Source organism: Eucalyptus grandis, chromosome 9 (genome assembly GCF_016545825.1).
Source record: "Eucalyptus grandis isolate ANBG69807.140 chromosome 9, ASM1654582v1, whole genome shotgun sequence".
Classification (NCBI taxonomy): Eukaryota; Viridiplantae; Streptophyta; class Magnoliopsida; order Myrtales; family Myrtaceae; genus Eucalyptus; species Eucalyptus grandis.
Window position 1 is genome coordinate 3,746,863 of NC_052620.1, and position 17,698 is coordinate 3,764,560.

The following is a 17,698-nucleotide window of genomic DNA, read 5'->3' on the forward strand; positions in this document are numbered from 1 at the left end:
TCTTGGCAGTCAACGATCGGCATGCAAGCGAGCAACATGTGAGTGATAGAAGAGTTTTTATTTATCATTTATGTTCAAGAAATGGAAAAGTAGAAAATCATTTCTGTTCCAAACCTATACTTGGGCTAACAATTTATTCTAGAAAATGAAATTACATTACCAAACGGAATTCTATTCCAAACTTATTCTCAAGAACAAAAAAAAAAAAAATACAGAAATAGAATAGTTACCATTCATGCCCTTAGAAACCTCGCTGCCTTGCTTCAAAGCTTTGGCACAAATGCAGGAGGAAAATAACTAAAGTTTCCGCAGGTTTTTCTATGTTGCTGTTTGCATCTTATTTTGTGTACATGTGTCATTAATTTCGAGTATATATGCTCCACCTTTTTTATTTGACTTTTCTTGTATTATTTGAAATTTATTTATTTTGTCTTTAATGTTGGACGATCAAAACTTTCATTCAAAACGTACAAAGGACAAGACTCATTTGGATTTTCTCATCAATTTTTTTCAGTTTACACTCTTTATTGATTTCAAAAGTTTAAGGTAAAGCAAAAGCAATACACCATGAGCTGTAACGAACAGTCTTCTACCTTTGTTTTTTGCGCTAAAGAATAAATGATTTAATTTTTTTTCTATAAATAATTACTTGCATCGTTTGAAATAATTAGTTAATAAAAAAAAATTACATTGTCGATAACAATTTATATCTAAATATGTTCAAGGACGATAAAAGTGTTTTTAGTTTATTCTTTTTGTAAGCAATATAAATAATTATTTTTAAGAAAAATTCACATTATTTATTTTCTACAAAACAAATGAAATCCTAAATTGCATTATTTTTCATATGATGATAATGATGATCAGAAGATGACCATTACTAATAAGGAAGGATTTTACTTACTGCTGATAGAAAAAAGCATATTTAAGAATCTGACCAAAATATATAGCTCACGTGAGGTTAAGCCACGCGTGAGCCTAACTTTGCGATTTGATTTTCATGGTGGCTTTTCATGGGCACGCCGAGGAACCCAAGGAAATCAAGAACGAGGGAACGATGGACGGGTAGAGAGAGACTGGGATATTTCTTGAAGCAAAGCAAGCGAAGAGACTCATAGATTCAGATGACTAAAGGATCTCGAGAAGAACAACCACGGAGTGAAGTGATAAATGAAGAAATGGCAATGGTTTGAAATTGATTTCTCGATTTCTATTCCCCGGACAAGTTTCTGAGCAAAGAAACCCGTTTGATAATGACTCAAAATTTCTATTTCTGAAACAAAAATCCATTTGATAACAAAATAAAATTTCAATTTCTAGGAATAGAAATTGATTAGATGACAACATAGGAAATTCTCAAATACAAAATAATAGTCAAAATAATACTAATACATTACAAAAGTTGAAAATACAATTTCATGGAATTTCCTACTACATGTGTTTACGTTTCGTATTACGTAATATTTTCTTTCGAAAAATAAACAACGTGGCAAAAAAAAAATCAATTGAAATTCAATTGTAGTGAATATGTCGTTATGTTTTTGCCGAAATTGATTTCACATTAATCAAATAAGTCTAATGATAGCCGTGATTATAATAGTCTAATCTCCTAAAAAAGTCCTAACTTCAAGTCTAATTCCAATTTCTTTCCAAATTTTGTGAAAAAAAATCCTCACCATGTTCAAAAATCGTCACCAATTTTTTTCAAAATTATCAACACTAGGATTATTTAAAAATTTATTATCAAAATCTGTATTTTCATCAACACTCTTACAAGAACAACAGATTCCTTATTAGATCTCTTTTCCTTATAAAGAAAAATCGGATGAAACCTAATGATTTGACCCATTTTTACTGTCTCAATATGAAGTTTATGATTAAAAAAATAGTTAGCTAGATAGAGCCGTTTATCGGCATACTACGGAAGAGTAGGTGAAGAAAGACTCGTTAGATATGAATGTGGCAAGTTGACTATTACCATGCGTGAAATCTCTTGCGTGCAACAAATGAAGCCTTGTTCATTCAATTCCCACCATTTGGTCCAATGGTTAAGATTTTCAATCAATATTGATTGAAATTATTATATCAAAAAATTATTAAAATATTTTGGACTAAATTAACTATTTCTATTTCTATTTCAATATTAGTGATCTAAAATATTTTGGACTAAATTGAAAAGTTGAGAAAAAAAAATTTCTATTTACTGTTTGGCGAAGCTAAAAATTTCAGCTTCGATTTCTTCGATTTCTCTATTTCTGAAATAGAAATCTGTTTCAGAAATAGAGAAATCAGATTGCGTTACCAAACGGATTTCTGTTCCAAACCTGTTCCGGGAAACAGAGAAACAGAGAAATCGATAAACATAAATTTTATCATGCGCACCCTAAAGGATCTCGAGAAGAACAACCACGGAGTGAAGTGATAAATGAAGAAATGGCAATGGTTAACAGAATAGGGTAGGAAGAGGGAAGACTTTGAAATTTCAACAAGTCAAAGCTTGTTATTCAGATTTCCTACCTCTTCATGTGAGTTCATCCCCTGTAATTGAATTTGCTTATAGAAGAGAAGAAAGCTTTTGGTCCCTTTCTCTGCTTTCTGCCTGAAGTTACTCAGGTCTCCTGATCTAGTGACATTGCAGCACGAAACGAGTGGATGGTGAAGAGATCATATAATGTGAAAAGTGAGCGAGCATGCTTGTGAGTCTCCATGAGAAGTTGACATATATATTTATAAAGAATTCCATCATGTCAAGACATGAGACACAACACTTTGGCATCATCCATAGCATCCTTAGCTATAATGTGTTTTATTGACACGCTTTTGTTATGAGCCGGCGATTTGGAGTCCGCATCAAAGTGATGAAATAGTGTAGAAAGTGAGCATGCATGCTTGGGGCCTCCATGAGAAGTTGACTTTTATACTTATAAAGAATTCTATTATGTCGAGACATGAGACAGGGTGCTTTGGTGTCACACTGAGCATCCTCAGCTACAATATGCTTTATCGAGATGCTTTTGTTACAGGCCAACAATTTGGAGTCTACGTCGAAGTGATGAAATGGTGTAGAAAGTGAGTGAGTGTGCTTGTGGTTCTACAAGAGAAGTTGACATATATGCCTATAAAGAATTCTATTGTGCTGAGACATAGTGCAGTGTCATGCCAAGCCTTCTTAGCTATATTTTGCTTTTATTAACACTCTTTTGTCACAGGCCGGCAATTCCTTAGTCACGAATAGTGCGTGCGGTGCCTAGTGAGCAAATAAACACTAGGCTGGCCTTTCTTCTGTAATTATTCTAGAGAACAATATGGAAAATAGCATACATCAATCAAATCATACCACATCTAGCTTAACTCGAGCGTTTAATCCATCGATTGAGACGACATATCATTTTAGGCAACTGCTTTCAACCTGCCATGGCCTCATCAAGAGAATGCATCAACTCCTGACCAATTTGTGCATGGGAAGCCAATCCTGCCTTAGAACCTCGCAAAGATATATTCGTTCTATTCTAGGACTCCTACCATGAATCATCCCGATGCTACTCCCATGGACCAATTGTATTTATCCCCTCTACATTGCTCTCACCCAGTAACCCAAAGCTCACAAGGGTCTCGAGTATGATAAAATCACGAACCGTAATACTTTGCTCTTCATTTCTATTTGTATTATGATCCGAACATTCTTTCTCATGTAAGTTGCTTTTTCTTGATCCACATTTTAGTGACTGTTATATCTTGTGCTTAAATACTTGGTATGTGCCATTTTTATTTGCATCATATTCTAAGTAATCACGTTAATGCATTAAAAAGAGTGAATTTAGATATGTTACACTTATAGAGATCATAATATTCAAATGAGCTCGCACTAATTTTATGGTACACTATGATACTCGAGCTTATTCAAAGAGTACATTACATTTGTTTTGAATTTAGGTAGGTTTCACTTATAAGGATCATAATATTCAAAAAAGCTCATGCTAATTATATGGTACTTCTTAGAGTACTTGATCCATGCTTATTGTTGCAATAATCAACGTTCTTTGATTATTAGGTTTACATGTGATCTCCCTCCTCCTATGAGCTTAAGTTATTTTTGTTAGACTTTCTGACACACTCGTAAAGATATTTTGAATTGGAGGTGTTGTATGATGATTAACTTGCCATGGAATCAAGAGTTTTTTTAGGTTTCTTTAACTTAAGTGAAGTTGGGTCACATGAGCTGAGAGGATTTAATAATTTTCTAAAATCAAGGACAAGCTATACCTATCGTGTTTAGTGGTAATCAACTGAGCACTAGATGAATCTCTAGCACCATGTTAAGGGGGAAAAGAAAAATACTAACTATTTGAATAAAATACGACAATCTTACGGTGGAATGATAATTGTCTTGTTCTTAAGAATGATTTCTAACTAGAAATGGATTTTTGTAGCTCTATTCTTAGATGAGTTTATGAACAAAGACATGCGTTTAAAAACAACACAAAATTTCTATTCTCGAACTAGAAATTCATTTAATAAGCCTTAAAATTTCTTGGTGGCTAGCGGTCGACGACTGGCGGGTGGGTGGGCAAGAGGGCAGCTGATGGCATGTGGTGAAAACAAGTGATGAGAAGAAGAAATAGAAAAGTAAAAATCTTATACTTCGCATTTTTGTTCCAATTTTTTTCTAAGCTAAAAATTTGTCCTAAAAATGGAAAAATGAAATTACGTTACCAATCAAATTTATGTTCCAAACTTGGTCTCAAGAATGAAAAAATAGAAAAATAAAAAAATATATAATAATTATCATTCACGCCCTAAGTAACCTCGCTCACTTCAAAGCTTTGGCTAAGAGAGTAGGAGGAAAATAACTAAAGTTTTTGCGGGTTTTATATGGTGCTCCTTCCAACTTATATTTTCCTACTTGTGTCATTAATTTTGAGTATATTTGGTTCGCATTTTTACTCTTTTTTACTTGCATCATTTGAAATTTAATTTTCGTCTTTAACGTTGGATGATCAAAAGTTTTATTCAAAACGTACAAACGTTGATGGACAAGACCCATTTTCTCATCAAATTTTTTTGGCGTAAGTACACTCAAGTGCCAAAACTTGGCACGTAGGAATACTTAAGTGTCAAAAGTTTGGAAAGTGACACTTAAGTACCAAAATCGGAGCAAAATGAATCACTTAAGTGCCACTTTGGCAAAAATCTGGTCAAAATGTCGACATGGCGATTTTCTCGCGAAGGAAATGCAAAACGACGCCGTTTTTGTACGCTAACGAGCTAGACAATAAAAAACGACGTTGTTTCGACGCTGATGTGATAAAAAAATTAATAAAAAAATTAATTAAATTAAATTTAAAACTAAATTTATTTAAAACATTTTTAAATAAAAAAATATTAAAAAACTATAAAAAATTAAAAAGGGGCAGGTAGTTGAGGTCTGAGCCCTCGCCACCACAGGAAGGGCCCGACGCCCCTTTTAAAAAAAATAGTTTTTCTTTTTAAATTTTTATTCTCAATTTTTTTATATCATTTTTAAATGTTTAAAATAAGTTTAGTTTTTAAACATTTTAAATTTTTAGTTTTTTTAATATATATATTTAAAATTTTAGTTTTTTTTTAAATGTTTTAAATAAGTTTAGTTTTATATTTAATTTAATTAATTTCTATATTAATTTTTTACTACGTTAGCAACAAAACAACGTCATTTTTGTATTGTTTAGCTACGTCAACGTGCAAAACGACGTCGTTTCGCACTTCCTTTGCGGAAAATCGCAACGTTGACATTTTGACCAGATTTTGGCCGAAATGGCACTTAAGTGATCAATTTTGCTCCGATTTTAGCACTTAAGTGTCACTTTTCAAACTTTGACTCTTAAGTGTCTTTTCGTGCTAAGTTTTGGCACGTAAGTGTCCCTTTGTGCCAAGTTTTGGCACTCGAGTGTTCGTACCTCATTTTTTTTTAGTTCTCATTCTTTATTGATTTCAAAGTTTAATGGTAAGCTAAAGCAACTTCACTATAAGCCGTAGTGCTCAGTTTTCTTAAGTTGCTTTAGTTTACATATGATGTTAATGATGATCAAAAGAGGCACCATTACTAATAAGGAAGGGTTCCACTTACTGCTGATAGAAATAAGCATAGCTAGAATCTAACCAAAATATGTATAGCTAGCACGAGGTTGAGCCACACACGAGCCTTACTTAACAATTTGTTTTTTTTTATGGTGACTTTATTAAATCTTTAATTCTTATGCATATATTTCTTACTGTGTTATATTTCAATTCTTATGAAATATATAAATAATTAGATGAAAGCAAAATATTTCATGATTGTACATATCTTGATAATGCATGTTTCGACTTAGTTGTTTATATGTACATAGATCTTATTTTGAAATGTCTATGTAAAAGTAAGGCTGAAATTTTTTCAACATTAAAAAAAAAAAGGCTTTCCTACATCTAGGAAAACGAAAAATAAAGATCAAATTTTACTGTTTAAAATGTTTGTTACATATATTTAGTGAATAATTCATAAATGGACGGCCTTTTGGCCTTCAGAGGAGCAGTCTCCAAGACGGCCCTCAAGATGATCAGACAAGCAAGAGCTGTCGATGTTCTCATGGTGGTAGGACTTGCAGACAACGTAGATCGCTGTCTGCACGACCAAATTGGACAGCACCAGCATCGACAGCAACATCAAGCAGATCAGTCCAATCCCAATCTTGACTCCAATAGGAACCAAGTCGAAGAACACAAGAGATTCAAACAGTGCTAGAACCAGCACGGAGCCCATCAAGACACTAAGAAAAACTTCATTATAAGCCGCAGTGCTCAGTTTTCTTAAGTTGCTTTAATTTCCATATGATGATTGTTGACACCTAAATTTTGACTAATCATTTAGTAATTAATTGCATAAAAATTTAGGGATTAATCTTTAACCCCTAAGAAAAAATAGTAAAATTGCATTTCATGTAGTTGCATTTGCATTGGTACTAAAAGCGAAACAAGACGCAGCGGCTCGTAGTCGATTACATGCACGAAAGGAATTGTTTCTCTCCACTGCTCTGAGCACGCAAAAGAGCGAAAGTCAAAAAAAAAGAGGAAGGAAGTTCACGTCCGTTGTCTCTCCCTCATTAATGCCTGCGCATGCACGCACAAATTCGGCGAACGTGCGGATGCTAGAGGAATCCTAGAGAAGCAAAATGAGCCCATGATATAATATTATATAATATGCTCTCTCTCAAGTGTGGGTTGCCAGGAGAAGAAATTTGCTGAAGGAGGAAGCCAATAATAAACAAGACAAGTCAAGAGTTGCGGCTATCCTTAGAAGGGAGGGACAAGTAGCCCTATAAGAAGCCCCCAAGCAGGAGGAAGAAAGAAGAATCCATGAACGTGCATTTTCTCCCCTCTCATTAATGCCTGCACATGCACGCATTAATGGGGACGTGAAAATTCTCCTGCAAGAAGATGGACCAACATTTCTTTAATATTATCCCTGCTGTAAAGCAACCGGACGTGAACAACAAGGAAAAATTACGGCCGCCTCCTATTCACACTAAAGTCAGTTGGACTTCAAGAACCCTATAAATACGCAAGGGGGAAGCCACGCAAAGGGGGGGGGGCGGGGAGGAGAACGGAAGCATTCACTGGAGAGGTTTTGTGAGAGATAAAAAGAAAAGGAAGAGATGCTCGCTAAAGAGAACCAAAGAAAATGAAGTCAGGGGGAAGTAAAAAAAAAAAATATATGAAGTCAGGGGGAGGAGATTAAAAAAAAGAGAAAAAGCAGAAAGAGAGACTGCAGAGAGTGAGACGTGAGAGAGAGACAGAAAAGAAGTGACCGAACAGTAAAAAAAAAAAGAGAGAAAAAAGAGAAAAGACCCCTACTGTTCATCTCCTTCGGGAGTTCCTCGCTGCTGCTGGTCGCCCGGCGCTGCAGCCGCCCACCCGCCGCTTTCCTCCTTCCGGCGAGCTCCGAGCCCGCCGCCGCGCCTCTGCCCTCGCGCGCCACCGTCCTCGTTGCTGCACCTCTGACCGACGCCAATATCTCCTTCCAGTGAGCCCCGAGCGCGCCATCATCACCGCCCGCCACCGCTGCTTCTGCAAACAGCACCTCCACCCGAGCCGGCCTCCGCACCCCCCTGAAGTCCGCTGGCTACTGCTGAAACTTGCCCCTCCGCCCGAGCGCCGACGAGCCGGTCGCCGTGCCACCAGCCACCGTCGCGTCCCGCCTCGCCTGTAGCCCGCACCGACCCGTGATCACCTGACGCTGCTCCTGCTCTGCCCGCGGCCGCTGGTCGCCGTGCCGGCCTCTGCCTGCCACCAGCGACGTCTGCAACTCCACAGCTGCACCTCAGCCTGCTCGCCACCGTACCAGTAGCTCGTCACGCCTGCAACCCGCGCCTCCGCACCTCTGCCCGCTCGCCGCCGTTGCTGTGCCTCTGACCGCCCGACACCAGCACCCGACGCCGCGTCATCGTTCCTGCCGTCGCCGCTCGTCAGCCCGTCGCCCTGCAGCTCGAAGCCACGAGCAACGCTCGCAACCCCACCGCCTTTGCTTCTGACTTGCGGTCGTTGGAGCCCCGCTCCACTTGTAGCGCCCGACGTCCCTCTCTCGCGCCTGCCCGTGCCGCTGCCGCTCGGTCCGCCCAGCACCACCAGCCACGACGCCCTTGCTGTCCTGAGCTCGCTGACTCGACGCCGGCCTGCTCGCTGCTCCGCCAAGTCCGCCAGCTATCCCTCATGAGTTGCTGCGCCTGAGCTGCCCCCACAAAGCCCGTGACGAGCTTGACCAGAAGCTGCTGTTGCGTTGCAACCGCCACAGCCCGACCCCGACGCTAGCGAGTCGCACGCCCTCCGCTTCTCCTGCACCAGCGGTGGTTGCTGCTTTGCCGCTGCTGGTCCGTGTTTGTTGCCAACTCGCCGGAGCTCCGGTTGACGGCGAACCACCACCGGCAGCAACCCACCACCACAGCCACCTTCCTTATCCGTGCCGAGCCTCCATCGTGGTCTACAAAGTACTGCTCGTTAAGGCAAATTTGGAAACGAATCACCTAGATTAGGTAGGTTTATCATATTTCATTAGGTAGAATTATTTCATTATGTTATTTTTAATATTTTGTCCCTTTCTTTGAATTAGTTCTTGATGCATGTTTGAAAATTCCCGACGTACCACCTAATTCGCAACCACACAATGATTTTTTTATTTCATCTATAAGGCTTTAGATGAAATAATTAATCACGCGGGAATAAAATTGATATTTTGGTCTTTAAGGCTTAAGATCAATTTATTAATTTTATTAGCGAAACAACCATGGAGGATTTGGTATCTTTTAATTGTTTTGTTCATAAAAAAAATACAAAAAAAATGCATTTGCATTTCATGTAGGTTAGAATTAGGTTTATTTCCTGTTTTATGGTTTGCATATTAAGAATAGGAATTTTATTTCGAATATAAAAAATAAGAAAATCAAATCTATCAATTTAGGTTGCTAGTTTTAACTTAGGTTCCATGTTTAATTACTTGGCAAATTTTGATTTCGAAATTAATACAAAAACATTAAAAAAAATTACAATTTTGGCACTCTTTGCATATCATTGCATTTTAGGGTAAAATTTCTTATAGTCTAATTCTAGATGATAGTTTTTTTAATTAAATGAAACTTTTAGATAGATTGCATTTTAGTCAAGAATTTCTAAATAAGGATAACATTCTAGTTTAAATTAGGATTTGGTTTAACCTTATTCCTAATACAAATTAGATGATATCTTAATTTAGACAGATAATTTTCACATTTTTTAATTCCGAATTTCATGAAAAGTAAAAAAAATGTCTTAGGATAAATTAGTTTTATTTTCTAGGATAGATTGCATGCTTATTAAGAAAACACAAAAACATCGCATTTGCATCATATAGTTTAGGTCATATTATCATGTCATATTATTCCATGTTAGAGTAGTAGTATGCATTGCATATTGCATGATTTTCATTAAATAAGTGAAAAAAGAAGAAGAGAAATCGCGTGTTCATTAGAAATCATATTTAGACTGTCGATGTGCATTCTGATCTAACACTGCAGATGCTTTCGTTGTTATGAGGTAAGTCCTGCAATTTATTCATCGCTTTCTTGGGTGTTAAATTGGTGGTTTGCGCACCCGCATGATCACCTCACATGTTAGGAAAATAAATTAAAATCAATTCAAGCTGCCTGCAAAAAAAACATTTTTGAAAATAAAAAAGAATGGTACCGAAAGGGCATTAGAGAAATCTAGTGTAACCAAGTCCCCGAACTCACAATCTCTGGTTCGTAGGAGTGAAGTAATTCTCCCATTACTTTACTTGGGTTTCTAATCTACCCACCAAAAATAGATTAGTGGCGACTCCATGATAAACATCATTTGCATATTAAGAACTTAAACCATAAGTCGTGAATTGGTATGGGCTTGGAAGAGCCCGAGTTAAGTCTAGGCTTAACAATCCATTAGCCGAACCCTTAAGTGGTCCAACCTGCTTCGGGGAGGTCGCGACAATGATAATGATGATCAGAAGGATTTTATTTACTGCTGATAGAAATACGCATGGTTAGAATCTGACCAAAATATATACAGCTTGCATGAGGTTGAACCACGCACAAGCTTTACTTAGCAATTTGTTTTTTCTTGGTAACTTTAGCAAATCTTTAATTCTTATGCATATGTGTGAATGCTAGTATGAGTACCTAAAGGGGGTGAATAGGTGCGAAAGCAAACTTTTGTGATGTATAGAGTATAGCTTTACTTTTAAGCTGAGTCTGTTTAACAGTAGATTTTAAAATAGAAACGAGACTCTAACAATTGAATAAAGTTATGAGTAAAGTAAAAGAGTTTAGGGAAGAGAATAAGAACAAAAGGTTTATAGTGGTTCGGCTTAATCTAAGCCTATATCCACTCTTCCGCACTGACAGCCCACCGGCTGGATTTCACTATGAATTAAAAGAGTTGTTACAGTATCACGTCATTGATTCCACGGTGTAGAGACTCTGCTATACTTCCTCAAAGTCTCACAAATGTATAAACTCTTTTTCGAGTACAAGATTACACTCAACAATTGAATTGACAAAGAGCTAGGAGATTCAAACTTTGGAATTTATCTATCGCGCACTACTTTAAATAACCATAGTATCTTCCTTATATACTCCTCCATGCCTTCATAACCGTTAGCACCTTCCAAAGGAGTTATTCCAATCTACCCGTTGGACAAAATCAATTAGGAATATCTTGAGTTACTTAAGGAATGTGACAATAGCCCACCAATCCTGCTCGTCCATACAATCAGAATCTAGGTTTCCATAAGTAGAACCTTCTAAGTATGCTTTGCCAATTAACGGATCAAAATTACCCAAATTAATGTCAAAACGAATAATGGATTCCGAGATGCTATATCCAGCCGAGAGATATTCTTCAATCGATAGAATCAAATCCGTAAGGAAATACTTAATTCTGGATAAGTCTTCTTCGACGATCTAGAAATTGTCAATGAGAGTAGACTTTGAATCTTGAGTCTAGTGGTCCGGTGGTCTTCAAACTTTGACAAAAGAGTCTGCAAGTCTTCAGACTAGGCGATGGAAACGTTTTATCAGTTCAAAACACGCAAGGAAGTTTTCTTTAACAATATGTAGTGCTCTATTTCAATTCTTTTGAAAATATATAAATAATTAGATGAAAGGAAAATACTTCATGATCGTACATATCTTGATAATGCATGTTTCAATTTAGTTGTTTATATGTACATAGATCTTGTTTTGAAATGTCTATGTAAAAGTGAGGCTGAAATTTTTTCAACAAAAAATAATGCTTTCCTACATCTAGGAAAACAAAAATTAAAGAGAAAATTTTACTTTTTAAAATGTTTGTTACATATATTAGCGAATAATTTATATGTGCATTATTGATTCTGCAAATCCATTTCTTATGCACATATCACATTCTATTTGTAATATATATAATTATGGAATATAAGCTTTTCCATCTAATTATACATAGATATCTCAAATAAGATGAAAAAATATGCACTCTGTAATTGCACGTATCTTGATAATAAATGTACATATGTATATTCAAATGTCTATATAAAAGAAGGCTAAAAGTTATATTTGATGGTTGCGTGCATTTTATAACATGAACATTAGGAAATTACTAACTTATTGACATAAATATTTAGGTTGAAAACAACTACTTTAAAAGTTTCCTATGATATAATAGTGCATATTTCAACAATATATGTTGTTAGAGGATCATCAAAAGAGTCATGCAACACAAGACCATTTATATGATAAGTAGATGACATCAGAGAATTAATAGAAAAATTTAAGTTGCTCAAGCTGAACAGCCTTTTGGCCTTCAGAGGGACGGTCTCCAAGACGGCCCTCGAGGTGATCAGACAAGCAGAAGCTGTCGATGTCCTCATGTTCATCAGACATGAAGTTGCTCAAGCTGAACAGCCTTTTGGCCTTCAGAGGGACGGTCTCCAAGATGGCCCTCGAGGTGATCAGACAAGCAGAAGCTGTCGATGTTCTCATGGTGGTAGGACTTACAGACGAAGTAGATCACTGTCTGCACGACCAAATTGAAGAGCGTCAGCATCGACAGCAACAGCAAGCAGATCAGCCCCACCCCTATCGTGACTCCAATAGGAGGCAAGCCCAAGACAAGAAGGGATTCAAAGAATGCCTGAACCAGCACGGACCACACCAAGACACCAAGAAAACACCAAACCCATAGGCCCATCTTGCCCTTTATCAGTCTCCTACTCTTCACCATCGCCTTCCTTCCATAAGCATCTTCAAGAACCGAGATCACACTCGCCATTAGCCAAATCATGGCGATATAAACAAACCCAACGATGGACAAGATCAAGAAAATGACCGCCACAGCAATCCCAAGTGCAGGGCAAACTGCAAATTGCCACACCGTGACGAGCCATGCGATCAAAAGCCCTACAGCCACCACATTGTACACAAAGAAGGGTGCGAAGCACCAGAAAAAGGTGACCATGAGCCTCTTCCACACTCTGGGCACGACACTCATTATCTTCTTAAAAGTAATCTGCTTGGCAGCGTAGATGCAGGCCACCGTGTAGACGACAGCCAAGGTTGAAAGCAGAGAGAAGATGAAGACAAAGATGAAGTAGCCGAGCTCATAGAGACAGAAACCAATCCACTGCTTCTTGATCATGCGGGACAGGTCCCTGTATCTTGGGCTGTATTTCCAGGCGTCGTCCAGGTCGAGATCGATCTTGAAAGTGAGGAGCTGCAAGACCACAAAGGCGGCAAGGGAGACTACGCAGAGAGGGAGGATAAGCACGAGCGTGATCTGAGCGAAGATCGTCCTCCATTTGAGGATGATCTTGGTGGTCTCTCTGTAGACGCCGAGGAACCCAAGGAACTGCAGCTCGTGCTGCTCTCTGTCCATTGTTTTTTTTGGCACAGAGAAATCAAGAACATCGATGGGTAGAGAAAGACTGGGATATTTCTTGAAGCAGAGCAAGCGAAGAGACTCAGATGACTGAAGGTTCTCGAGAAGAGAAGAAAGCTTTTGGTCCCACTTTTCTTTGCTCTCTGCCCTAAGTTTCTCGCGTATCCTGATCTAGTGACATCGCAGCACGAAATGCGTCGATGGTGGCCATTGGAATTCAGCCCAGTCGATGCAATTTGGAGTCCATGGCAAAGTGATAAAATAGTTTGAAAAGTCAGTGAGCGTGCTCTTGAGATAATTTGTTTTATCGATATTCTTTTGTTATGGGCCGGCAATTTGGAGTCTCTGTCGAAGTGATGAAATAGTGTGGAAAGTGAGCGAGCGTGCTTGTGGGTCTCCATGAGAAGTCGACATATTATCTATAAAGAGTTTTATCATGTTGAGACACGAGACATGGCGCGTTGGTGTCATGTTGAGCGTCCTCAGCTATAATCTACTTTTTCAACATTCTTTTGTTATGAGCCGGCAATTTTGAGTCCGCGTCGAAGTGGTGAAATAGTGTGGAAAGTGAGTGAACATGCTTGTGGGAGTGGGTCTCCATGAGAAGTTGATATATATACCTATAAAGAAGACTATTGTGCTGAGACATGGCATTTGGTTTCACACCAAGCTCTCAGTTATAATTGATTTTATCGACATGCTTTTGTCACAGGCCGGCATTTCCCTGGCCATGGAATAGCTCGTGTAGTGCCTAGTGAGCAAACAAACAGCAAGCCAGCCTCCCTTCAATGGTTATTCCAAAGAACAATATGGCAAATATCATACATTGATCAAATTGTCCCACACTCAGCTTAGCTTGGGTGTCTAGTTTATCGAGTGATATAGCAAATCACTTTAGACTCAACAACTGGTTTTGGTCTACCATAGCCTCAATAGAAGAGTAGCATTAGTTGCAGACTAGTTTGTGCATGGGAGGCTATCCTCGCCTTCAGAGCCATATAAAGATATATTTGCTCTATGCTAGAATTCCTAGCATTAATTATCCTAATGCCACTCTCATAGATCAATTATATTTATCCCTTTGCATCATTCACTCTTCACCCGGTGACTCCAAGCTCCACTCACAAGGATCACGAGTGTGAGAGAATCACGGTACATGAACTTTGCTCTTCATTTCTATACGTATTATGACCCGAACATTCTTTCTTATGTAAGTTGCATTTTCTTGATCTTCGTTTTAGTGACTGTTATATCTTGCACTTAAATACTTAACAAATGTCCATAATTGAGACCTAATATGAGACTCGAACTTTCCCAAAGAATGTTAAGAACTTGGATTACACACGATTGCTCATGATGAGCTTAACACGGATGAGAATAGAGACATTATAGTGCAAGGTACATAGTTAATGACCTAGTAAACATTGAGGTAAATCTTTGATAAGGGCATCATAAAGTATAAATGTTGAACTTATAAACTCATGTCGATGTCTTCGATCTATTATGCTCACACATTAATAGTTGGGAATCTCCTCAAGGTAAAAATCACGTGTGACATTTATATTTGCATCACATTCTAAGTGTATCATATAAATGCATTAAAAACAGTGAATTTAGATATATTACACGTACAAAAATCATTATATTCAAATGAGCTCATGTTAATTATATGGTACTCCTCAAAGTACTTGATCCATGCTTGTTGTTGCAATATTCAATGTCCTTCGATTATCAGGTTTACATGTGGTCTTCCTTTATCTATAAGTTTAAGTTGTTTTGTTGGACTTTCTAACACTCATAAAGATATTTTGAATTAGAGGTGATGTATGATTATTTTATTTTTTGGGTTCAAATTGTACTATGATTAACTTGCCATGGAATCAGGAGATTTTTAGGTTTCTTTCTACTTAAGTGAAGTTGTGTCACATGAGCCAAGGGCATTTAATGATTTTTAAAATTAGGGACAAGCTATACCCATCATGTTTAGTGGGAAGCACTTGAGCACTTGAAGAATCTTTAGCACCATGTTACTAGGGAGAAAAAGTAAAATATTAACTATTTGAAGAAAATATGACATCCTTATTGTATGAATAATAACTATTATGTTTTCAAGAATAATTTTCTAACTAGAAATGGAGTTTTCTCTTTCTATTTCTTTGATAAGTTTATGAGTAGAGATACATGTTTGATAACAATACAAAATTTATATTTTCGGAAATTCATTCGATAAGCCTTAAAAATTCTTGGCGACTAGCGGGTGAGTGAGCCGCAGAGGACGCGGCTAACAGTATTTGGTGAGAGTAAGCGATGAAAAGATTTTCATTTTTCATTTATGTTCTAGAAATAGAAAAGTATACAAATTTTAATTCTTATTTTTGTTCAAAATTTATTTCTGAGCTAAAAATTGGTGTTGAAAATAGAAAAATAAAATTGCATTACCAAAAAGAAATTATACTCCAAACTTGTTCCTAGGAACAAAAAATGTATAGAAAAATAAAGAAACAAATTGATTAATATTCACGCCCCTAGCAACCTCACTCTCTTGCTTCAAAGCTTTGGTACATAAAGCAGGAGGAAAATAACTAAATTTTCTGCATTTCTCTACATTTAAGATTAATTTCAAGTATATTTGGTCCACTTTTTACTCTCTCTTTTTTTTTTTTTTTTTACCTTTTCTTGTATCATTTGAAATCAATTTTTTGTCTTTAATGTTGGATGATCAAAACTTTCATTCAAAACGTACAAACGTTGATGGACAAGAACTCATTTAGTTTTTCTCATCAAATATTTTGAGTTTACACTCTTTATTGATTTCAAAAGTTTAATGGTAAAGCAAAAGCAACTTCACTATAAGCCACGGCGCTCAGTTTCTTAAGTTGATTTATTTTTCATATGATGATAATGATGATCAGAGGAGGCACCACTACTAATAACAAAGTTTATCTACTACTGATAGAAGTAAGCATGGTTAGAATCTGACCAAAATATATACAGCTTGCGTGACGTTGAACTACACACGAGCTTTACTTAGCAATTTGTTTTTCTATGGTGACTAGCAAATCTTTAATTCTTACACATATATTTATTGTGCTCTATTTCAATTCTTATGAAAATATATAAATAATTAGATGAAAGCAAAATATTCCATGATCGTACATACCTTGATAATGCATGTTTCGACTTAATTGTTTATATGTATGTAGATCTTATTTTCAAATGTCTATGTAAAAGTAAGGCTGAAATTTTTCAACAAAAAAAAAAAAAAAAAAAGGCATTCCTATATCTAGGAAAATGAAAAACTAAAGAATGTTGTATATGCAAAAGAACTAGATTTGGATAATCAATAATCCATATATAAATTATCCGCTAAATATATGTAACAAACATTTAAACAATAAAATTTTCTCTTTAATTTTTCATAGATATCTCAAAATAATATGAAAATAATATGCATTAAAAAATATGCATTCTGTAATTGCACATATTTTGATAATACATGTACATACAGATTGTATTTTCAAATGCCTATATAAAAAGAAGGCTAAAAGTTATATTTCACGGTTGCGTGTATTTTATAACATGGACATTAGGAAATTTCTAACTTATTGACATAATTATTTAAGTGTTGAAAACAACTACTTTAAAAGGTTCCTATGATATAAGAGTGTGTATTTCATCAAATATATGATGTTAGAGGATCATTAAAATAGTTATGTAACACAAGACCATGGTAGCTGGTAGCTTTATTCTCCTCAAGTACTAGCGCGGCGGCGGTGGCGGTCACAACCCTTGCGCTGCTTCTGTCCCAACCACCACCACCATCTTCGCCACCGCATCCGCCGTCTCCTGGAGTTGTTTTATTTGGCCATTATATAGCAAAATGCTATGAGCCAAATGCAATCGTGAAGCCCATATTTGTTTTAGAGCTTGAGGAGCGAAAATGGAGTGGATGCTTTACAAAGCAGCAGCTGAAGGACATGCGGCTTCTCTGCTCGATGAGACATTGCACGTAGTAGCAATGCTTCGACATGAAAAATTCGTTGATGAGGTTCCAAATCAGAAACCCGAGCTTGCAGGAGAGTTGGATTCTTGGAAACTTTTGCCCCTACACCTCGCAACAACGAAAGGTTAATTGTCGAACGTAAAAGCGGATATGTGCTACACCTGTGACAAATATGGAAGAAACCATCTTTACACTACAACACCAGTCCGGTCTGGGTGGGTGGGCAGGCGGATCTACCCATGAATCGGGAACCGGACCGGT